This window comes from Caloenas nicobarica, chromosome 3 (assembly GCF_036013445.1).
Source record: "Caloenas nicobarica isolate bCalNic1 chromosome 3, bCalNic1.hap1, whole genome shotgun sequence".
Lineage (NCBI taxonomy): Eukaryota > Metazoa > Chordata > Aves > Columbiformes > Columbidae > Caloenas > Caloenas nicobarica.
In genome coordinates this window covers 40585153-40609069 of record NC_088247.1, presented here as the reverse complement: position 1 = coordinate 40609069, position 23917 = coordinate 40585153, and the positions used below count along the sequence as shown (strand labels likewise).

The 23917-nt window shown below is 34.8% G+C and overlaps 1 long non-coding RNA gene across 5 annotated transcripts in view; it reads left to right on the top strand.

Moving 5' to 3' along the window:
* The first annotated feature begins 877 nt into the window (after positions 1-877).
* LOC135987086 (uncharacterized) overlaps positions 878-23917 on the top strand; it is a 77561-nt gene continuing 54521 nt past the window's right edge. For 3 of the 5 annotated variants that reach the window (XR_010605952.1, XR_010605954.1, XR_010605955.1), the window contains exons 1-4: positions 878-1065; positions 13415-13519; positions 13820-13970; positions 18913-19000. This is a non-coding gene — a long non-coding RNA (uncharacterized LOC135987086). Of the gene's footprint in view, positions 1066-13414; positions 13520-13819; positions 13971-16590; positions 16991-18912; positions 19001-23917 lie in introns of those variants that run through there. The other 2 variants (XR_010605953.1, XR_010605951.1) reach the window with 2 other exon arrangements.

Here is a 23917-nt window from a genome sequence, read left to right as displayed (position 1 = left end):
TCAGTGACACATGGATCAAATTAAAATGAAACATTTTTATATTGTTTTACTTAGTGTAAATTGAAGAGCTAGATTATATCTCAATGAAAATGTTTTTGCTCTCCTAGAACTGGCAGACCTATTCACTGTACATGTGTTTCTCCAGCTATAATATGTCTTTAAACTTTTGAACGGTTATGACTACAAAAGAGATTTCACAAAATACAATAATCATGAAAGCTGATGAAACTAGGAATAACCATGGGTAAATTGTTGCATCACTTTATAACAATACAATCATAAAATAATAATAGGTAGGTGTATGTTGATATGACTTACATTTCATCTGGAAGTTACAGTAGGTCTGTTATGCACACGCAGAGAGAGAAAGAGAGAGCAACAGGATACAGAAAGAAAGAAAACACCACAGCTTACTTAGCTCCTCTCTTTGTGGGCAAAGCACCTAGGAAATGAATCCATGTTTATAAACCAAAAATCTTTCTTTCTGAGCATTTGTACAGCATTTAACTAGATAAACCGCTGCTTTGACAAATCTGCCAATGACCAGGCAAAAGGACTTCATATAACCCACAGGTCTCAGTGTACAAATCTCCCTTGGACAGAGTTTTTGGAATGATATTTTTGCCAAATATGGTCTTTACTTAACCTTTACAAATGTCTATATATGGTCTGTAAGCATTTTTGCAACTACTGTGTTGCAAAATCAATCTAGCAGTCTAATCCAGAACAGGTGTCCTACAAATGTCTTTGCAAGATTAACATAGAGAGCATAGCCTCATGGACTATTTTAGTAACTATGATTAGCATTGAGAAGCAAATCCACTCCCATATTTATGGTGTGAAAGAATTCCATTTCAGCACGTGCCGTTCCCCCATACAAGAAAAAGAATGGGATGGAGGGTCAGGCCGAAGTGGCAAGACAAAGCTGGAGATGAAAGGATCAATGTGCTGCAGTGCGGGACTAGGAGGACACAGCAGTCAGCAGAAAAATATATTCAACTTCATAAATTCTCTGTTTAACATACCTCAGTAAAGCTGCACGTGGAACACAGAGGCCAATATCAGGTAATCAAGAAATGTCATGGGCGCTGCATAGATTCTAAATAAGCTGTTTTCATTTATTGGCCTTGACAGATCTTCCTTTGTTGTTGTTGTTGTTTGGTGGTGGTGGTAGTGGTGGTTTTTCCTAAGAAGTAATACTAAAATAGTCCAAAGCAGTCTCATAATGAAAAATAGAAATAAAATATCACCAGATGTAGGATGTTTTAAAAGTCTGTTTATCTGTGTAAATATAAACAAGCATTTTAAACATTTTTGTAAATTTAAAAGTTTTTTTCATTTTAGTTACATAGAAATCAGTTTTCAAATATCTGAAACAATTAACAAGGTAAAAGCAATAACAGTTACAGTAAGTGTTACTAATGCTATTAAAACAAATGATAACAGTATTCTGGATTTTCAAGCATGTTTTTATTATGAATATTTTGTACAAAAAGCTATTTTCCTCCAAAAAGTTTTCTTGAAAAACATTCTATAGTTTCAGGCAACATATACAATTTTTGCTCACATGTGTTCCCTGGAGATGTAACCTAAATGTGTAATACAATGAAACATCATTTAACAGAAGACGAACATTTCCCAAATGCTCATCTCTGACTATGACCTCAATCTGTACTCATGGGAACTAAATACTGCCACAAACCTCATGGCCTTCCCTCCGAGTGCCAGCTGCAGTTCTTTAGCTTTCCCTTTTCCAACACAAATGTATGACAGCACATAAATGTGTGTCTGTTAAACAATAGTGTCACTTATATATAATTTTAAATTAAAAACCTATACTAATGGAGTCGTCTTCTCTAAGGCCTGTCATATTAAACCCCAACAGTTTCAGAGAAAGTTACATATCCCTGAACACTCCTATTACATTCAGAAATATATTTTAGCTAAAAAATGTAAAACTTTTTGTAGTTAGACATCTTTATCAGAACTTGGTACAGTTCTAAGGATGTCAGAGAGCATATATTATTTCTACCAAGCTCAGTTTTACCTTACACATTAAAAACTGGTTGAAGTCTAATACATTCCTCTCTCGTAAATGGCAAAGTATGACTAAGTAATGCAAAAACTTCCTCTGAATTCACTGGAAAGCCTTTGAAATTTTGTTGTAATCCAAGCAAGATGTCATGATACAAGCAAGATGTAAAATGGTACAGACAGAATCCGAAGTGCTAGGCTTTAGACAAAATGTATCCATCAGCACTGAAGAGATGGTCTTTCTGCTACAAGCAATACAACCTAACAGGGCCTGATGATGGAAAGGTTGTAGCAATTAGTATTTAGAGAATGGTTGTCTTAAAATAACTTCAGGTCTAACTTTACATTACTCTTCCATACCTTTTACCCTTGTAAGCTTTTTTTGCTTCTTTTTGCAATAGCTCATACACTCCTGGTATTTCAAGTTCTGTTTCAGTCATGGATTACTGTCCTGGTTTCTGCTGGGAGAGAGTTAATTTTCTTTCCAGTAGCTGACATAGTGCTTTCTTCTGGATTTAGGATGATATTTGATAAGACACTGATGTTTTAGCTGTTGCTGAGCAGTGCTTACACTAAGTCAAGTACTTTTCAGCATCTTATTCTGCCCTGCCAGCAAGCAGGTTGGGACTGCATAAGAAACTGGAAGGGGACACAGACAGGACAGCTGACCCAAAGTGGACAAAGGGGTATTCCATACCGCATGACATCATGCTGAACAAAAAACTGGGGGGAATTGGTTGGGAGGCAGCGACCGCTGCTCAGGTACTGGCTGGGCCTCAGTCAGTGGGTGGTGAGCAGTTGCACTGTGCATCACTTTTTTTTTCTTATTGTTTTTGCTGTTGTGGGTTAAACCACAACAGTTACATCACCCGTGATTAAGAGTATAGGAACATAAGAACACTTATTGATGACCATAAGCAAAAGCTAAGAGAACTTTAGACTAAGGCAAATAGATATTATACTTCCCATTTCTAAGGTTCCAGCCTGCTGTTTGAGTACTGGGACTCCCAAAGCTAGACGTATGTTATTATTTTCCATATATATTTTTTTCCATATATAGTTTGACAAGGAGTTCAACAGGGTAGGGAAAGATAAGCAAAAAAAGGTGGCTTTTTCTGTAAGTGTCCTTCACCTCCATTATATGAATTCTGCCTCATTCTCCACTCTGGAGCTGCTTTGTTGGATCTGCTCTTCAGCTGGGTGCAGCAGGGGACGTTATCCTGATACCAGGTTTCACCCAGTCACATTTTGTGGCCAGCATTTGGGCAATGGCTTTTATCAGGGATGATTGCACATGACAGCTTTTACATACCAATGGGATAAAGCAGAAGGAAAAGTTTGCCTCTTAAAAAAGGACAAATGAAGGAGGATAAGAAAGAGCAAGACTGATGTTATCAAGATCCAAGAAGTGCAAGGGGAGTCATTCACTCTGAAGGGGGACAATTTGAATTTCTATCTCCTTTCCCTGAAAGTTGCTCTTTGAAGGAAGTGCTTTGAGAACACAAAAGGGTGTAATGAAAGTAGAAGACATCTTTTCACATGATGGCTGAGCAATGCTGTACAAAACTGTGAGGCTGCAGCTGTGGTTCACACAGATTTGAATTCTGCAACCTCTGGGTAATGGTGTAGGTGTCAGCAGAAGGAGTAGGATGACGGCAGTGGCAGCCTGCAGTTGTGATGTGGTACTGGATGCTACTGTGAAGTTCTAGGCCTTTTCAACGCAGAGAGATAAGGACAGGAGAGAGAGGGGAAAGGAAAGCTTATCTGATGTTTTTTTCTGATTTGGGTAGTGAAGAACTAGTGAAAGAAGGTCAAGATGCTATAAGGAGCAAATGTTTAGTTATTATAATCTATCAAAGACGTATGAATCTGTGGTAGAAAGAGAGAGAGAGACTGCTTAATTAAATGCCTTAATTCATTTGACTTTTAAAACACTCTCTGTAAGGTCATGTTAGAAGCTATAGTGAGCTGCAGAAGAGCTTTAGCTCTCCAAAACTGTAAACTTGTCTGACTGTTTTCAATAATAAAAGGTATTTAGAAGATGGTATTATTGTGTATTTCAGATCTGAAATCAAAATTAAGATTTAGATTACAGCATTTGACAAAATAGTGAGGTATCTTATCAGTTTCCCTCCTGACAGTGGGGAGTAAAAATACAGAGCCAGACTCTTCTCAGTAGTTCCCAGTGACAGGATAAGAGGCAATGGCCACAAACTGAAATGCTCATTAAAAAAAAAAAAAAAAAGTCATTTAAGTATTGAAAAAAGGTTTTATTCCTGTGAGGGTTGTTGAACACTGGAACAGCTTGCCCAGCTGTTGCAGTTTGGGACCAAAAGACAGTGTGGAGACTTATGCAGATATGCTGTCAGCATTGTCAACTAGCCCTAACATATTAAAAGCTACACCAGAGAAATTGTGGCATCTCAGTCTTTGGAAACACTCCCAACATGATTGGACACAATCTTAAGCAACCTGTTCTAGCTGACCCTGCTCTGAGCAGGAGTTAGATTAGGCAGTCTCCAGACGTCCCTTCCTACCTCAATGATGCTGTGATTCCAGAAATTTTCACTATATTGTAGAAAAACACTATTAGCAAGTGAAGAAATCTTATCTGTCTGAAGAAGAATGTAGATTCACTCAAGATTTGCTGTTGTGTAAATATGATTTGCTGGTTGTAAATAAGTCATCTGATAGCCTTGTCTGCTGTCTTCTGTAGTGGTCATTCAGATTGTATAGACACATGCAGAAACAATACTGTGATCGTTTTGCCTGCAGGACCAATATAAAAATGAGACATGTATCTTAAGCTAATGACTAAAAGGGAACTTGTTTAGGTAATGGCTCAAGATGCATTGATTTTTGGTGTATTGATATCAATCTTGGGTGATCAATAATATAGCTGGTTGCAGGAAATGAATGACTAATCTCCAGACCTAGAATAATTTCAGTCTAATGAGGACAAGCTATAACCATAGTGTCTGGGGCTCCATTACACACTTTATCAAAAAGAAATTATCAAGATGAGTGAGGAAATCAGAGTGAACGTAATGGCGGAAGTGGGAGGGGGGAAGAAAAGGCAGAAATCCCTCTGTATAACAGAAACCCGTCTTTAGGAGTATGGCATAAGAGTACATGTACACATTACCTGTTGAGGACAAGCCTGGGATAGGTCCAGGTTCTCGTGTGCCCAGGGTATGTCCTCAAGAGCACATGCAGTAGTTATAATGAGGACTGGTCTTCTGCCAAGTCATCACTGCCAGGTTGCTTAGAAGTGGTCTTAGTCTGTCAAAGAGACAAGCCACATGGCAGTCAGGCAGGAGGACACTAGGGAGGACACAATGGAGTGTTTCATGCTTTTCATTGATCCAAACCAGTTTTCCAGGATGAGAGATGAAGGCTGTTAATTCTTAAGATAAGTTGAAAAAGTTAGTCAAAGACATTCAAGATTGATTTGGAAAGTGAAAAAATGCCTTATAATGAGAGATTAATGAAGTTCATTTCGTATGACCAAACAGATGTTATGGAGATGAAGCATAGTTTCCCTGACTTTTTTTTTTCCCACAGTTGGTGGCTCCTAAATCTAGTAAAAAAGTGAAGTAGCAACAAGGAATTTCTAAATGCAGCTCAAAAGAGTGAGGAGAGAAACATTTTTAATGTGGCTGTAATGAGCATATAGCAGTAGAACCAGCAGAATAATTTATCTGAAAATATTATGAATTCCATGTCACTAGGACATCTAACTATACCACTAGTGCAATAGGCAATGTAGGCTCTGTCTTTAGCATATGGGGGAGAAATATTAATTTTGGAAGTGTAATTTATGTCATTATAATATATACGTATGAGAAAATGGGGAGGAGAAGAGAATCGTAGGTTAAAACAACCTTGAATTTAGGTTGCTAAAGCTGGGAGAGATAAATTGGCCCTTGTCAACTTGGAAGTTATTTATTCAGGTTGGTATCAAGGGACCCAATAATTTCTAGATAAGTTCTATGACCTGTATTAAACAGGAAGTTTTACTTGTTCATCCTTTTAATGAATCTTTTATGCTAAATCTTAAAAAAACCCCTGTGTGTATTCCAGAGACCCACCCCAATAGCGTATTTTTGAAGCTAATGATCAAGTTAATTTTTGAAAGACAGTGCAAAGTCTTACGGTGATTTATTTTTCATTCAATTTTTTGATTCAGTTTTAATTGAATTATTTATCTAAATGTCATTCAGCTATGCCATTCTTATATTTCCCCAATAAATACTCGTATTTTATTCCAGAAATAAATTTGAATTGCTTGCTGTCTGCTTGTTTTAGAAGAAGAAAACTTAGTCCTCTTTTGTCACAAGCATGCTGATGTATTCTTTCAAGATGAAGGAACAGTACTGATAATAACCCTTTTTATTGAACCTCTGCCTTAAAAATACAGCATACCTCTCTTGAAGCTTTCTTGCATGTAATGTACTGTCTAAAATGGCTTCTTACTTGCCAGTTGAGGAAGCGTTATCACTGTCAATGAGTTAAAAGTGATGGGAGAAAATTTCTGTATTTATTATACAAAGCAAGAAAGATTAATAGCTGGGATTTCATCAATAATCTTCCTCAGGGTGGATGAATGCCACAGCATTTTCAAGATTGGAAAATTTTGACAAATCAAAACACTAATTACCTCATGAAATAAATTTGTGACAGTACTAATTATTGTTATTATTATTAATAATAATAATAATTGGAAAGACCACCAACTCAAGGCATTGGGGTCAAATGAAAGGGAGACTTTAGTATATATATAATAAGAATCTTCAAAATACCTTTCGGTAACTATCAGGAGCTTTCGCTTACACGTATCCCTTTATGTCTAGGGCAAGAAAATTCACAAGTATTGTACCTCCTAGCATGTGACAGGACCTCTAAAATTAAGAAGTTAACAGGTTTTGCCTGTTGAGCCTACAAAATCATACCAAGCAGAAAAAAAATCTTAGGTAACATTTAGGCAGCCAGTATCTTAAAACATTCCTCTAACGCTAGACTCTGCCTTATCTCCCCATTCCCTCTACTCTGTGACTGGGGCTGACTTTCAGCTTGAGATGTGCTGCATCTAACAGTTTACCCCTTGACCTTCAGTTCCTTCTTCCACTTTGATGTATACATTTTCTTTCCCAACATAAAAAAATCAATTCTACCACTGAAATTCTTTTTTATTTACCCTCTCATTAAAACCAGCCTAAAGCTTCTGTTTTATTTATATAATGCTTTGCCTGCAGATCCACCTCCAGCTTTACTATCCCACCCTAGAGAGTAAAGCACAATTGAAACATGTTTTCGGGCCATAAAATTTAGCATAGCCATCATGGAAAAAGAAAATGATTATACAACCTCTGAAACTGTCTGAATGTTTAGCATAACCTCTACTTAAAATCTCTTATTATGTCCTACTAAAATACTACCAATAGTCTATGATAATAAGTAATGGATATGCTATCATTAAATTAAACTGTATAAATAAAAAAGACTAGTTTATTCAAGTAATGGAAAGCTGGAGCATAGAATATGAATTTCAGCATGAGCATGTTACAACACTGAAAATAAGATCTACATTGGTAAATGCAGACCTGACCTAAATTGTCTTTAATATAACGTGTTGGAGAATAATTTCAATTAGGTGCTAATAATGAAGAGCCCCTTTCTTTATATAATGACTTTTTTTTCACTTTTGCATTAGAAAATGGAGAGAACAGTGCTTCAGACTTCTCTGTTCTTTCTGAAGACAGACCACCTGGCCTTAATATGGGGTAAAGATAGAAGGATAGTGAGGAATGTAGTTGTGCAAAGTATAGCAGGAACACAGAGGACAGTGCGCAGCTATTTCAGTCTTTTGGTACTTAACCCATCAGGCTACAACCCACTTTCCTCTGGAAAATTGCTTTATTTTCACAGACTGAAGTCTCTAAAATGGAAAACACTGTTCAATGCACCTGTTGTTTTCTGGTACTGTCATTTATTTTTGAAAAAGAATATACTTACATAACTATTAAATACAGCTTATATTTTAATGTATCATTCACATTAATCAACATGGGCTATCGTAAAAGCTGTGTCAAAATGTCATGATCAAAAGAACGGTGTTCTATAACGAGAGATTTTTTTGCAAAGAGCTACATAAGGCAATAAAGAAAAATTTGGGGTCCCTTTTATGAGTTTCCATAAGTCTTGCATTATTAGAAGTTTCACAGCTGAAAATTCCATTTTAACTTAGTTAAAGCTTTGTATCTTTACTATTTCTACAGCTTTCAAGAGCCACTGCATTAAATACAGATCATCTAATATACACTATCTATGTAGGCAGAACTAAGGCTGAGGTTTTACTTAGTGACATCTACATTAAAAATATTGATTATCAATAGTTTTCAAAATATTATCAAATGAACAATACTTTTTTAACATTCTGTATTTGAACTGAGAAAAATAATATATTTTGGATTACAATCCGCATGTAGCAAAAATTATGTTGTATTTACCTATTTTAAAATATTAATCTGCTTTCTAATTAGGACATATTTATTTAATTAAGAAAAAAAAAAAACAAAAAACAAAAAACCAAACAAAACCAAAACCAAAAACCAAAGTTCGCTTCAGAGGGTAAAGAAAGCTTGCTTTTTTGGTAGTGCTTAATTAAAGATAAAGCAATTTCATAGAACGAATGTATTATAATGAGTAAGGCTCCTTTACACTTTACAGGTTTTGCTGCATTAAGCATTTTTGTGGAACTTCTGTAGATTTTAAGAACAAATGATGCATGAAACAGGAGCAAATTGGGCCCTAAGTGTGTGGGTGGGTGAAATGGAGGATTTAAAAGGATTAACACTTATTGGAGTACCTCTTATAAAAGATTTTGACTGTGTAGTAATGTTAATTGTGAAAAAAAAAGCAGGTGCAGAGGCACATTAGAAGTGGGATATGTAGTTTTGATATTAAAAGAAAGTTGCAAGCACAATCATGAACCTAAACCTTTAAAATCTGTCTGTAAATTACATATCACCAATTTGTTTTTCCTGGTGACATTTAACTATGATATTCAAAAGTTGTTGAGAGTTAATCCATGCATCTGAGCTGGACTTGGAGACATTTATCCAAAATTCCTGCATTATTTAGCATACAATAAAATAATAACTACATAGTGACAAAAGGTGTCTTGTTACAGAGATCAGAGAGATCTTTCCACAGGATGCCTGTCTGGAAGGTGTGATAACTAGTAGGGATTGGCACGACCCATTCCTCAACGTATCAGCTACTGAAGGGTGTGAAAATGGCAGGGGTAATCTGGAGAGCAGCAACAGGCAGGAAGAGCTCCCATTTCCAGCAGCCCACTCAATGGGCACAGGATTGCAGGGCTCTGGGAGTTGCACTGTGCCCATCAAGCCACACGGAAAATGTCCTAATGAAGTCCTAGTTCCCATGACGAATACAGATGCCAGGCACTACGTGGAGGAGAAAATCCTGCTACAGATTTTGCTGTTGAAATCATCAACAAAAGTTATTACTTGTCATATAAAATCTTCTCCTGGCCTGTCCTACTTTACCCACATGGGGTTAATATGAGGGACAGAGTGAAAGGTGCGGTTTCTGTTAAGAAACTATGTACATTTCTAGGCAAGCTAGCATATTTGTTTTGTAGGCTGCTTTACAGAATGTGACAGAGAAAAGAATCCTATTCCAGAATATCTCAGACATGGGGCAATGTTTCTAAGGAAAGATTAACCAAAATGAATACATATATTATTTTTCTCTCTCTTCTTCTAGTGTCACCTTAAGTGAACTTCAAGACAACTTTATGACAACTTCATCTAGATGCAAAAAAAAACCCAAAACACCCCACCAAAAAAAAAAATCCCTCAAACCATAAGTGGACAGTAGATATAATTGGTTTGAAGTAATTTATATGCTTTATATACATTTATGGTACATCTTTCTTCTAAAGATGTATAAAGCATTTAATGATTAAAGTTAGTAGTAGAAGAAAAATGTTGAAATATTTTCATTTGAAGAGAGGACTAGAAAGGCACATGAAGGATATTCAAAACAATTAATGCAATTAGAAAGTCAGTCTGAGTACTCTCTTAGGAAAAGAGATCACATGGCTTCTGGTTTTTAATCAGTCTAAGCAATTCCTCTTACATAGTGAAATTAGTTAAACAAAGGATAAAACTATGTATGTTGTCACCTTCATTCTAAATTATTAATCGTCTTATGGAAGCCTCTAGAAATGTCAGATTTAGTCTTGGAAGTTTTACATAGGTGAACAAAGTGATAATCCACTTAGTAGACATGGATTAAATGACAGAGGTGCAGAAAGCTGAAAAAGCTGCCTAAATTCACACTGGATTCCTTGCTTGGTAGCATACACCAAATTCATACAGGGAAATCTTGCACTATGCAATCTTTCTGACTGATTCCTAGTTTACTTCCAAAGGAAAAGCTATGGACATTCACATAATTTTTTCAGGATAAATATCTAAATCAACCACATAAATACATATAAATATTTGAAATGTAGTCATACTGGTTGCTCTAAATTTATGTGTCTTCTAAGGGGCCATATATGAGAATTAAATTTGAAAAAGAAAATTTAAGCTCAGTACCATGAAAATCTTCTTGGCAGTAGACATATCATCTGTTGGATAGTTGCTCAGGAAAAGCAATTGAAGTGAAAGTGATTGACTTTTTTGGTCCTCACTTGGATTACTTTTCAACATCTTAAAATGTCGTACAAGTGGAATATTGAAGAAAGATATCTAAAATTGTGATGAATGAGCTGAACAAAAACCCATGATTTTTTGAGGGGTGAAAAAATTCATGCAATTACATTATTTCTATTTTTATTGAACTGTATAGCTCTCTCCTCATTAAAGACATAAACTCTTGTTGTGGTTTAACTCCAGCTGGCAACTAGGACCACACAGACACTCACTGTGTGATGGGGGAGAGAATCGAGATGGGAAAAGTAACCTCATGAGTTGAAATATTAATAACAGTTTAACAGGACAGCAAAGGAAGAGAAAATAATACTAATAATAAAATAATATGCAAAACAAGCGATGCACAATGCAGTTGCCCACCATCAATAGCCTATCCATTCCTGATCAGCAGTATTTGCCTCCCAGACAACTCCAGTTTATATACTGAGCATGACATCATATGGTAAGGAAAACCCCTTTGGCCAGCTTAGGTCAGCTGTACCGGCTTTGCTCCCTCCCAGCTTCTTGTGTGCCTGGCAGTGCATGGGAAGCTGAAAAGTCCTTGACTACCTGGCAACAACCAAAACACAAACAGTGCATTATCAACATTCTTCTCATACTAAATCCAAACCACAGCACTATACCAGCTACTGGAAAGAAAACTAACTCTACCCTAGATGAAAACAGGATAGCGAATTTATAGTGGAAGATATAGCTATAGAAATGTTAAAATAAACTAAGAAAATATTGCGCTATGAAGCAGGTACTTAACACATGTCACACCACTCTTACAAAACAAAACAAATCCTCCCAAGGCTCTTTTTAATTAGAGCTGCAATGAACCTTTTCACCATTATTACAAGCACTGATAAACAAACTTCTCATAAGTTCTAATCTTTAGATACCATTATGGGACTCTCTGCTGCTAACCTGAACGTATTCCCTTAGGTCCACACTGAGGATTGAACCTAAAACAGTCTGACAATTGCACCAAGCCAATGGGAAATTTATTCTGCATTTGAGTGTTCAAATAAGTTGAGTCTCTGAAGTGACTGGCAGCATTCAGAGCAGCAGTATTTTGTGAAGATATTGTTCTACGTTTACTTGGTTTATATAGGTGTTTGCTAAGCAGGCTGGAGGTTGAACTCTATTGTGTTGATTAGACGGGAGGAAGAAAATTGGAGAGAGTAAGTGTGACTGGAATAATAAGGAAGTCTGCAGAAGTGAGAAATGTATACTAAGGTAAAGTAATGTCTTGGTGTGAGGAAAAAAAAAGTATACACCAACTTAATGTTAAAAAGCTTGCTATCTAGATCTATGTCCAAATAAGAGAATCGACTACAATGCAAAAATAGAGATTACCTTGATTTATTTCCAGACATATTGTGAATCAAATAAATATTTAGAAGGTAATATTTTAAAGGTGAATTGAAAACAAAACAAACTAAACCAAACACAAACCAAAAAACAAGCAAACAAAAATCAGTGAGAAAGCTATCAGGCTATTGTAGACAAGGGCAAAACCAGCAGTGGAAGAAAGAGAGAAGTATTAAAAAATGAAGAAATTTCTTTTTCTCCAGGTTTAGAAAAAGCTAAAAGATCAGATTTACATTATTTAGAGAACAGTCTTAATTGCAATGTTCACTTAATTTTAAATTAATTTAGTAATGGTCTAGTAATAGATTGAGGCTTAATATTGTAAAAAAGTAAAATGATAAAATCATGAGTAAGAAGAAATATTTAAGAAAAAATGTACATTATTCTGCTCCTTGGAAAGAAGTACCACAAAGTAAGTCCTGGTTTCATATAGATGTTATCTTGTTTTTTTGCTTGCTTCTGTACTTTTTGAAATTCCTGATCTGCAAAGTGTTTTGTAAATACTTGCATAATGGGGTTTGCATTTAAAAAAACAAGTGATTTTGGACAGAACCTTTTCGCCTATATTTCAGTGCATGTATCTTGTTTATATTAAAGAGGAAATCGATATGAATTATTCAAATTTTCTTTTTTCAACTTGGGTGTGTTAAAACAGATCCTGAAGTCTCGAAATAGCTGGAGTAGTAACAGTAAATTGTTTTTTTCCTGAGATTCGATACATTCTACTGTCACTTGAGGATTTTCACAAATAGATATTCTCTTGAAATTATGCATATCTTAAAGAACAAATAGTTTGGCATAGAAGCTGAAATTTAGGGATTTTATTGCTCAGGAAGCAAAAAGCATGAGGACATTTGCATTGCTGGATGCATTGTGGTGGAACATCAAACTACATCTGCTATACATTTAATGTTTTGTTTGTTTGACCACTCCTTGTAGCTTTTGTCTGAACTGCATGTTTTTCTGCTTTTGTCTTCCATTTTATATTGAACTAAATTCCTTAAGGATGCATCCTTGAGGCTCCTCTTTCTTATTGTCTTCCTCTTTGCCCTACCTACCCTCTACCAAAATTACTCAACTAGTGTCCACAGTGGGTAGTTATGCTCACATTCATCATGAATTTGTCATTAATCTACTGTTCTACCCTGTCTGTAAAACAGCAACATTATTGCCCACTACTGTTAAATCTCCTTTGTGCATCTCATCACCTGTACTTTGAAAAGCAGTTCTACACTGGAGAATCAACTTGGTTTTTTTTTTATTTTTCCCTCCTGCAGCTGACTTACACATTTCCAGTTCATAGGTATGCTTGAGCCATATGAGAGACAGAATATTTGAACTCCTTGCTTGCCTCCTGTGTGATCAAAAGTGAAACAGTGAAAGTATGTATGTCCTATAATTCTTTCCATTGTCACCTAGTGATTTGGATATATTCATAAGTTATGTTTATAACCTGACTGGGTTCCTATAAATTACAAAACTTAAGTGAAAGTTACTAGCATAAGAGTTTATTTCCCCTATTTTTAAAGAACAACATACATTACTGCAGCCAATACCAGCTGACTAAAATGATTATCAGTTTCTATGGGATGAGAAAAATGTGGACTTATTTCTGAAACATTATAGGTATGCTGCTTATAGAGAGATGTGTATAGATATATTTGTGTGTGAATGTATTTCAGGTCCACCATGCAATTTTCATAATTAATCTCAGTTTTGACTTGAGAATCAAATGGGATTCAATTCTTCTAGATATGTTGTTCTCATCCGGATATTCTTTCATGCTGGCTACATGTTACTGTCTGGACACAGAAGAAATTCCTGAAGTTCAAGGTAAAATGTTGATTGCAATAGATGGCTGCGTGAACAAAATGTACTGGGTTCTGGAAATGCTCATAAAGAAAGCATCTCCTCTGGTGTCCTTTGCAGTCAATGCAGCATTAGTTTAGGACTATGTCATAGATCTGCACTTTTCTCTAGCTCACACAAGCTGTATGAAAGTCTCCATTCTTGATTCTTTGAATTGTTACTTTACATATTCTTTTGCAACAATATTATGTTGTTACTGTTCAGATCATATAGAAAAAAAACCAGCTACCAATGTTAATATTCTATAGTCTTTCATAAGGTACTAATGTATTTTATTTATATAGATCTTATTTGACATTTTTAGTCAGATTGTTTTTATTACCATGCATTTCATTAGTTTTTTTGTGGTTGGTTGTTTAGTGGTTGGGAGTTTAGGTTTTTTTCTCGCAAGAACAATCCTAACAGATTTTTCCCATAATTTAGATTTAACTGGAATGCAAAATGCACACAGAAACTCCTTACACATACACACACTTTCGTGCACGTAGTTAAAAAATTCTGCAAAGCACTTGGGCAGTTCCTAACTACTGAAAGTGGTCATTAATAAAAACATTAATAGTAATTTGCAAAAGTACTCAGTAATGTTTTTTTGCATCTTTACATAGCCTCAGGCAAGTCACTAAAATTCTTACTTCTGCGAATCTATATGTGAAATAGATACATTACCCATTCCCTCAGTGAAAAGCGAACACGCATTAATCGTATGTGAAGAAAAGGGATTAGATGGTTTGCTCACATGGACAAACACTGAACCTCAGTCACTACATAAGCTTGAAATCACACAAGTATTTTCGCATTTGTAGGCACAGAATGCAATATTTTTTATCAGTGATGGCAACATTTATGCTTTATCACAAAATGATGTAAAACTAAGTTCTGTATGTTCAACAATTTAGAACCATGTATTGTGGAGAAAAAATGTAACTACTGAGTCAGCCTGAGGTCAGGGATAAAGTATAACTTGAAATATAACTTCAATATAACTTGAAATAGAACTTTTCTGTTGAGGCTAAATTACCGGTAAGGTAAACCACCCAGCTGGGAAGTGACTAACAGAAGTTTCAAGGTGAAACAGCTTCCTCCACACTGACTGAATGGCTATTTATAGTGTTGCAGGCATCCTAAAACTTCCATCAGCATTTATAAGGGAAAAATATGGAAAAAAAATATAGATGACAAAACAGTGGATTACTATTTGAATAATACTTTATAATAATTTAATGGCTTACTTTGATAAAATATTTTGAGAAACATTTACTTAGGACATTAAGCACAAAATACACATAGCCTTATGAAAATGGCTTTGAAATATTGATATTTCAATTGTTTAAATGAAATCATTATTTTATCCATGCTTACATATTAAACACATAATAATACATAAAATGTTATAATACATTCCTATTCATGAATGCAAACTCTTAAAATTTCATAGTTTATGTTTCCTTTGAGGGTGTTCTTAGCAAATATTTTTCTTCTTCTGGCTTGGTTCTGGGTTTTGTTGGTACTTCCCTCAATAAATCTGTATGTTATTAGGCAGAAATTTATAAAATATTTTATTGTCTTTTACTTGTCTTAAAGCCTCATTGTTACAGTGTGCTACAACAAACATATAGCCTGCTAAATCCTTCTTTTGATCTTTTACATTAACTAAAATTGGCAGTGAATCAGCAATTTGTTTGTACATCTGTGATCGTAAACCTATGTATATCCAATTAGAGTCGACTTTGAATTTGCATCTTTGTTAAGATTGCATCGTCTTGTTCTGTGAGGGAATCTGATCACTAATATGTTCCAACTTTTATTCAGGTTTTGAATGAAAACTCTTTGAGAACAAAATCTTTCAAAAAAAAGAGATGTAATTCATTCCTCTTTAACGTGATGGTTTTGCAGATGCCTTATTCACCTCACATTCACACAGCTGACGTTATTTGAATTGTTACTTCAAATAACAGCACCCAGAATAGCAGATGGGAGCATTTTTACATTGTTATAAATCACAATAAAGTGTTCAGTCTCTTGTATCAATGCTGTGTTTATAGTCATTACAAACCCCATGCAAAACCAAAATTGTACTGAGGAGTTCGTTCTCTTTATATGTGCACTTTCTATGCATATCTCAAACACATTACTTCTCATTTAATGTGCCTAATTTCTAAGGGTATTCAACTAAGTTCTCTGTTAAACAGGATATAGGACAGAGGAGTTTTATTTTTGCACAGACACATTTAATCTTGCTTATTCATAAAAGTTTTTAAAGTGCGTACATTGCAAGTGGATTTAAAGTATCTGAACTGTAATTACTGTCATTAGTGCTGTACCATCTGCATCTTTCAGGAACCAGCAGATTGAACTAATCACCAATAATTGTTTTCAAGATGTTTAGCACATCTTAAATTTAAACATCAAAACAAAAGCATATATTTGGCACTGATTTCTGCCAAAGCCTTCTTTTTCCAACATCCTATGTCTACACTAGTTTGATGTGTTGGATTAAGCCCTACATGAGCTTGTTCCTTAGATAAAGTCTGATACATAGCTTTGGAAAATTTTTGATAGTTTCTTTTTCTTATTTTCCCCTTAGTAGCCCACATTACAGAGCCATCGTACATCATTGAAGGAGATCAGAACCCTTGCTGGGACCCTAGGATGGAAAATGAATTACTTTCCAATACAAACACAGTGATTCATTCTTAAATCACCTCTTGCAGTCACTGAAGAAATGGCTGGGGAAAGTTTTATCTGTATAAATCTATCACACCTGACAGCAAAAGGAACAGACCTCTTCAGATTTAATAGAAGCTAACACAGTGATCTGACTAAGATAAAAACATTTTTAGCTAATGTATAGGTATGCGCTTTTAATAATTTTACTCTTTACTTTGTCTAACAGCATCCTTACTTCTAAAGGTTCCTAAAAGTATTTGACAATCCTCATGTGAAAATAACAGTAACATTGCATTTTCTTCCAAATACAAGTACACTTAATACATATATTAAATATTTCCATATAAGATCACGGAAAAGAAAGTGGCAATTTTAAAATTATTTTTAACAAATGAAAATTAATAAAATTTTCTCCAGGCTTCTTAGTGTTTTCTTCTTTTTCTTTCTGACTATTAAACTTTGATCCTACAGGCTGCACTCTGCATCTGATATCTGTTCATATGTAGAGCTTCTCGCTGGAAAGAGATTCTAGACTGTAAATTCTTAGGGCAAATGTATTATGCCACCAATATTATTTCCTAGCCCAAACACAACCTGCTGACGTATCAGCCCTCAGGGTCTTAGTGATACTGTGCAACCTGGTCCCAAATTCTGCTGACAGAGTGTAGATATGAGAAGGTTCAGTCCTCTTCAGATCTTCAGTTTTATAGTGTGGTTAAGACATAGAACAATCTGAATTACTAAACAGCAAAGTTAAACCTTTGATAAGCAAGGGTATTACCTCAGATACTTATGAAATATCCTACCAAAGCAAAACCTGAACTGTTCAGACACATATATTCATGCTGTCCTACACACACCAGCTGTACCTATTCTGAATCTCATGTGTGCTGTATTCACAGCTCCTTCATCTGGTAAAGAGCAGGATCAGATCTTCAATTTGACTTTAACACAGAAATAGACTCAACTCAGTATTTGTTCCACAGTATTGAGGCCATCATCTAAATTGTTAGTCATAGGATAACAAGGAACTAACAGCTCTCTACCCCCTGAATCAGAACTAGTATTTTATTTTTATTTTTATTTTTATTTTTTATTTCTGATCAGGAAAGCACTTCTGAAGCAAATCACTTAGTCATTTTTGGTTACCGTTCAACGCTTTTTGTCATGGACAACATGGATTTTGGACAACATGAAATAAATTCCTCTTAGATCAAGTGAAATGGAGTGATCAAGAACTGCAAGAGATCATCCAGTATTCTTCAGCCATTGACATATGTTCAGGCCACAGAATCAGAATAGAATAAGGCTACCTCCCTGCCTCTTCCCTAGATACATGGTCCCCAACACCAACTGTCGCTCTCCTAGATCCACTCCTATTATACTACACTATTGATTATAACCACAGATCATTCCATAAGCACATGTGTTGTGGTTAACTTCAGCCGTCAACTGGGACTACACAGCTGTTTGCTCACTACCTCTCCTCCCAGATGGGATGGGGGAGAGAACTGAAAGGGAAGAGAAAAATTCATGAGTCACCCTGCTAGATCAGCTAGAACAGAAATTTTACACTACTTTCTTCTAAGGGACAAAGAGAAGAACATGAAATGAGTTAAAAGCAGAGACTGCTGTCTTTTAGTTTGGCCTTTGTTCCTTAAGACTGATGAATATGTAATTACATATGCTAAGTGTGTCTTTCAAATATATCTAGTGGTATACAAATACAGCATTTTATATATATACACACACACAACAGTCTCTGAATGGCAGAGAAATATATAGATAAGCTTTGTAGCATAATCACGGCTAAGCTTAAGATCTGTCCAATTTTTAATTGGTAACGAAATCTAGAGCCCTAAATGTGAAAGGAGACAAGAAACGTGTTTGTGTATTGTAAAGCTACTGCAGACAAACTTAACTCTGAAAGCTGTATTCTTAAATCTACAGATTCAGAAAAACAGTGAATGTTGTTTGTCTTTAGCAGGCAGAAACATATAAACATCAGTCAAGGCGTTTTATCTAAAATAGGTATTTTGAGCGAGCAGTTCAGATTTGCAGATCAGTGAACAAAATTATAATAAAACTAAATTGAACAAAATTATAATAAAATAAAAACATTATGTATATAGCTCCATTAGGAATTTTCATTCTTATACATGTTATACCATCTGTATTACCTCTGATCCTTCTAAGACCGTATTTTTTTAAGATATAAATTTTATTTTCTTTCACTTAGGAACACTAGAATCTGGTGTGTGAGGCACACACCTCAAAAAGGAAGAGGAGTTTAATATATCCATATGGATTCCTCGTAGTACTTACAGGTAAACCTTATTAAAATGAAATCTTTGTTATAAAGGATTTTTTTTTTCAATGATCAAAAAGGGAAGATGAAGTTTGTTCACAAATTTTTCAAGCAAGGGGATGCTACTGTACTAAAGACACTCCTACCCTTTAGCACTGAAACAACATAAAATGTAGAAGTGTTAGTTCACACCTGGCATGGGCAAATGTTTGGAATTAGAAGTAGCTCATAGCAATATATGCCACCTTTTCCACTTCTGCTGGTTGAAGCATGAATATCCTCCCACACTATGTCTATTTACTGCACAATTTACAAGCTTGCTTTTCCTTTAGAACAAAAAACACATGCAATTTTTTCAATTTATTGCATCTTGCCACATATCATGTGCATTGTCAGAGGATTTAAAGACAATAAATTTAAGCACATGCTGATTCACAGATGGGGAACCTATTATATCCGAAAAGCTTTAGGATGGAAAATAATACATTGGAATACTAAGGCTTTTGAGTTCCAAATTAACTGCACATTAGATGAAAGCTTTAAAATCCATGATGTATGAATTTTAGTGAGAAAGCATCACAATTTCAGATGTCACGTATTTTTTCCAGTAGAGAAAACAGCTTACAAACACACTTGGGACACAATGATTACAAATATAGTTCAGCGATATAACTAGAGAAAAATAAAACAACAACTAAACAATTCCTCCAGGCTAATATTTCAATACTTCACCCTCCAAATGAGCTGCACTGTGACTTTAATCAATCTCCAGGACTTAGTTTACAAAATTATACTTGATTAGAATACATAGGTATGATTTCCACAGAAATTTCTCTTTTTACATTTTAGAAGAAACTAGGACTGGCTTAAAGAAGTATGTATTTCAGATCCATTTAAAATAAACAGAAAGACAGCTGTCAATTATGGAATATATAAAGGCGGTACCTGATCTTTCATTATTGGAACAGGTCATCGAAAGAGTAGATAAAGGGACTGTTTCTCTTAATAAAGATGAAAAGTTTTCTTTAATATATGTACAATTACATTCATTTTGTTTATGTGTATATTTGGATGAAATTCCCTACATAAAAAAAGGAAAAAATCTACAGAAAAAAACCCAACCAACCAACCAAAAAAAACTACAACAAAACCAAACCAACAACAACAGCAAAACCCAAAACATTATCAATGTTCATGCAAATTAATCTATGCAGGGGAATTTAGGTAATCACTTTTATAGCTTGAATTTGATGATCTTCTAATGAGCAAGCAGCAATAGTACTATGTGACTTTGGTGATCAGACACAAACCAGACATTTAGTTGAAGATACTAAAACTTCAAAACCTTACATGAAGTTTTCCAGAAGAAGTGATGCAATAATATATTTGTGCAACCTCTTTATCAAGTAATCTTTCTTTATATAACAAAAAAAAAAGTGAAAACTGTCAATTGCTTGCTTAGGAAATTACATAAGTAAAGGATATCCTTCCTCCTTAACAGAACACTACACCAAATATTCTCAAGTATTTATTTATTTCTAGATTCATTATATATTTGTGGATGTAGAAGAAAAACCTTCTGAACATTCTGAAATTGTAGGAAAATCTGGATAGATTCCTAACTGCAGGAGAGTCAAAGTGTCTTGTAGATATATACATTGTACAAAACCCGCCTGTAATTATAGTTGTCCATTGTTTGCCACATTATCATTCTTGTGCAGATGAGCAACATAACATAAACAAATATTTTGTATTGCATACTAACTCGAAAGAATAAATTGTCCTTTTCTTAGGTCATTCTTGGAGTTAATACGGTTACTAGAGGATCTGGAGTTGGCATTAGGCTTCATGGCTTGTTAGGATCCTGCACTTGCTTTGCATCAATGTATTAGGTCAGAAAATGATGAATGTGGGATTTGCCATCAGTCGCTGTTGCAGCACACAGTACCCCTGGCAAAACCATTGTTCAAGTTATTTACTGGTAGTTATCAGAGGCTTCAAAATCATCTTGTGCCAAGAAAAAAAGAAAAATCAGTTTTAATAATAACTGCATTACAATATGCATTTATATATAGGATGGTAAGCAGCAGACTATCATCTTGAGAGTTGTAAGCAGTAGGATAAAGTGTGTGGTGCTTCAATAAATAGCTATTCTGGATCAGGGAAAAAATTAAGTTACAACTAGTAGGTACAGTTAAATATTCCTAGTTTTATATGAATTAACCTATTATATGTAATGAAAATGATCACTCACATCTGTAAAAATCTGGACCCTCATTAAAGGTTTGACTCACTTAACTGGTTTTTATTGTTGTTGTTGCTGGTTTTTCTGTTAGAAAGAACACTCAGCCCTCTGAAATTTCAATTTATTTTCTTTTTAATAAAGTGGTTTTATTGGCCTCAGACTAGGGTGAAGTGACAGGTGCTTCAGCACTGGAAACTTAAATACCACTATTAGAGCAGAGATTCACACTTGACTTTCTTTCCTTTCGTTCTTTAAAAACATTTCCAAAATTTCATCATTTAGGATCATTTTGTGTGTACTATATTCCATTTGTACTTTTATTTTCAAATATTTGTAAAAAGAAACAGGCAATAGAAGCTCACAGAAATGCAGAGGAGAATGTTTCGAAATTCGTGGTTAGCTGGGATGAGGCCATAATGGAGCTGTTACTGTTGCTCGTGTCAATGCGTACTCAGAATGTAATCCATGGATTACAAACACAATGGACCATAGCAGATCCTGCCATATGAATGGCTGCTGATATGCATAAAAACCTATAATTCTTCAGATAATTATTTTGTCCAAATTTAGAATGTGAACTTCTGACACTATCAAAGGCACTTTCGGTTGGATATCAAAGTAGAAGATGTTACAGGATTTAGCATGTGTTAGCATTAATTGACTATTATGTCTGTCAAGCAAATAAAACCCCACATAATCGAATTAAACAGGGCACTAGAATGAGAAATGACTTGTATGCAACCATAAGAAGATGTAGCTGGAATGTGTGTATTTATAAAGAGACTTTTGTATAAATTTTCTTCATGAACTCTGGTATGAGGTGATGTTTCAGCATACTTGTCTTTAATCTGCATTTTGAATTCTTTGTGTGCAGTAAGCTTCTAAGGAAGAGCTCTCCAAAAAGAAAATTACTTCTCCCAAAAACTGTTCTAAAATGTCTGTATCTTGCTATTTTATTTTTGATGGTGGTTTTACACTGACAAATTAAATTGCAACAGGAGTGGTTTTGTCTGTGGAAAAGGTCATTTCATGTAATATAATGTGGGATTTTTCTGTGTTGTTTTTTTTAAAAAAAACCCAAAACTTCTTTTTAAACAACACTTCTGAAATTATTTTTTTATCTAGACATAGGAATTTTTTTTTGTCAGATAAATATTTTGAGGAACAGGTATTTTTTTAGGTTGGAAAAAAACCATTGTAATAACCTTATAAGAGCATGTCTGAAGTATAGAAACCTATTCAACTTAGACTTAGTTTCAGCAGTAAAACTTTGCTCAATTGGGCCAACAGAGAAAGTTACAGAGAATATCTGACTTCCTGCCATAAAACTCAGCATGTAATGATAAACATCAATAATAGCTGCTGTTATTGCTCACTGAAAAGACAGAAAATTATGTTTTCTAAAAGGGACCTTGAGGAGTAAAGACACTAGTGGGTTAGCAAAGGAAAACATGTGAAAGAAGTCATCAAAAAGATCAAAATAGTAAGGAGTTCCCAGTACAATGTCAGATGGTCTTTACCATTTCCACAGACAAGTATTTTCTATTTCATCCTTCTTATAATAAAACATGGAGCTATGAAACTCATTGAGAATAAATTTAATTTTTGAAAACTCATAATCCTTCAAGTGCCAAGACAAAGAATATTAAAGTGTTGAATTTGTCTAAATTAATATGAAAAGGCAGCAACATACTCATTTAATAATACCCTATTCATTAGGAAAAGGCTTTGTAGTTGGATATATACAATAGCAAAATTTTTCTCCTCATGTAGGCTACTAAGTAAAGGTGGAAAATCTTCCAACCTCTATTATACAGTTTTTGTGCAAACAGAACTTCTATCATCTTTAATGGAAATGTGCACAGGTTTTACAGATATTGGATGTTTTGCCTAAGACTCTCTTACTTCTTTACAAAAACTAAAACCCAGAAATATTTGCCTGGAGAAACAGAGTGAAGTTCTTGAGGAGTCTGTGTAGCTCCAGTTATTATACAGAAGCAGTGCTTTTGAATCATTATGTTTAAAGAATCTGAGACTCAAGTAATTATGAGAGCTTTTCATCAACTCTATGATGATTCAATTTTGGGCAGGCCTCTGAAACAAATAGTTCATGATGAACGTGTGCAGGACTTTACTGGGTACATCAACATAGCTGTTCTGGTCTCCAAGGAGCATTATTCATTCGCATTAATGCCATGCCCCACTGCCCTTTTTGTCTTTGCAGAGTGACTTGCACATTATTCTTGCCCTATAATTTAATTCTGACAATATGCCATGGGCTATGCTAGAATATTGACCATTACGAGAGCTGCATTTCTCATTAATTTTTGTTGGGAAGCACATGGAGTTTTGCAGATGCCAAAGACATTGGATCTGATTCACCGATGTTCAGTGGTTTCTGCTGTTAAATATGCAATTACAAAAGTAATATTTAAACATGGTCCATAAATGTAACAGAGGTTCTTCCCTCCTTTCCCACCTGAAGCCTTTCATTCTTGATCATTAATGCTTGTACACTAGTTGCAGCAAAAATAAAATTTGATTCTGTGGCTCAAATATATGTGCAGTTCGTCAATTGGTATTACAGTCAGAAGAAAAAAATATTTATTCTTCTTTAATTCAATGAATACTGAAAACTAATATTTCTGTATTGTAAATATCTGTACTGTAAATATCACACCTGTTTTTAAG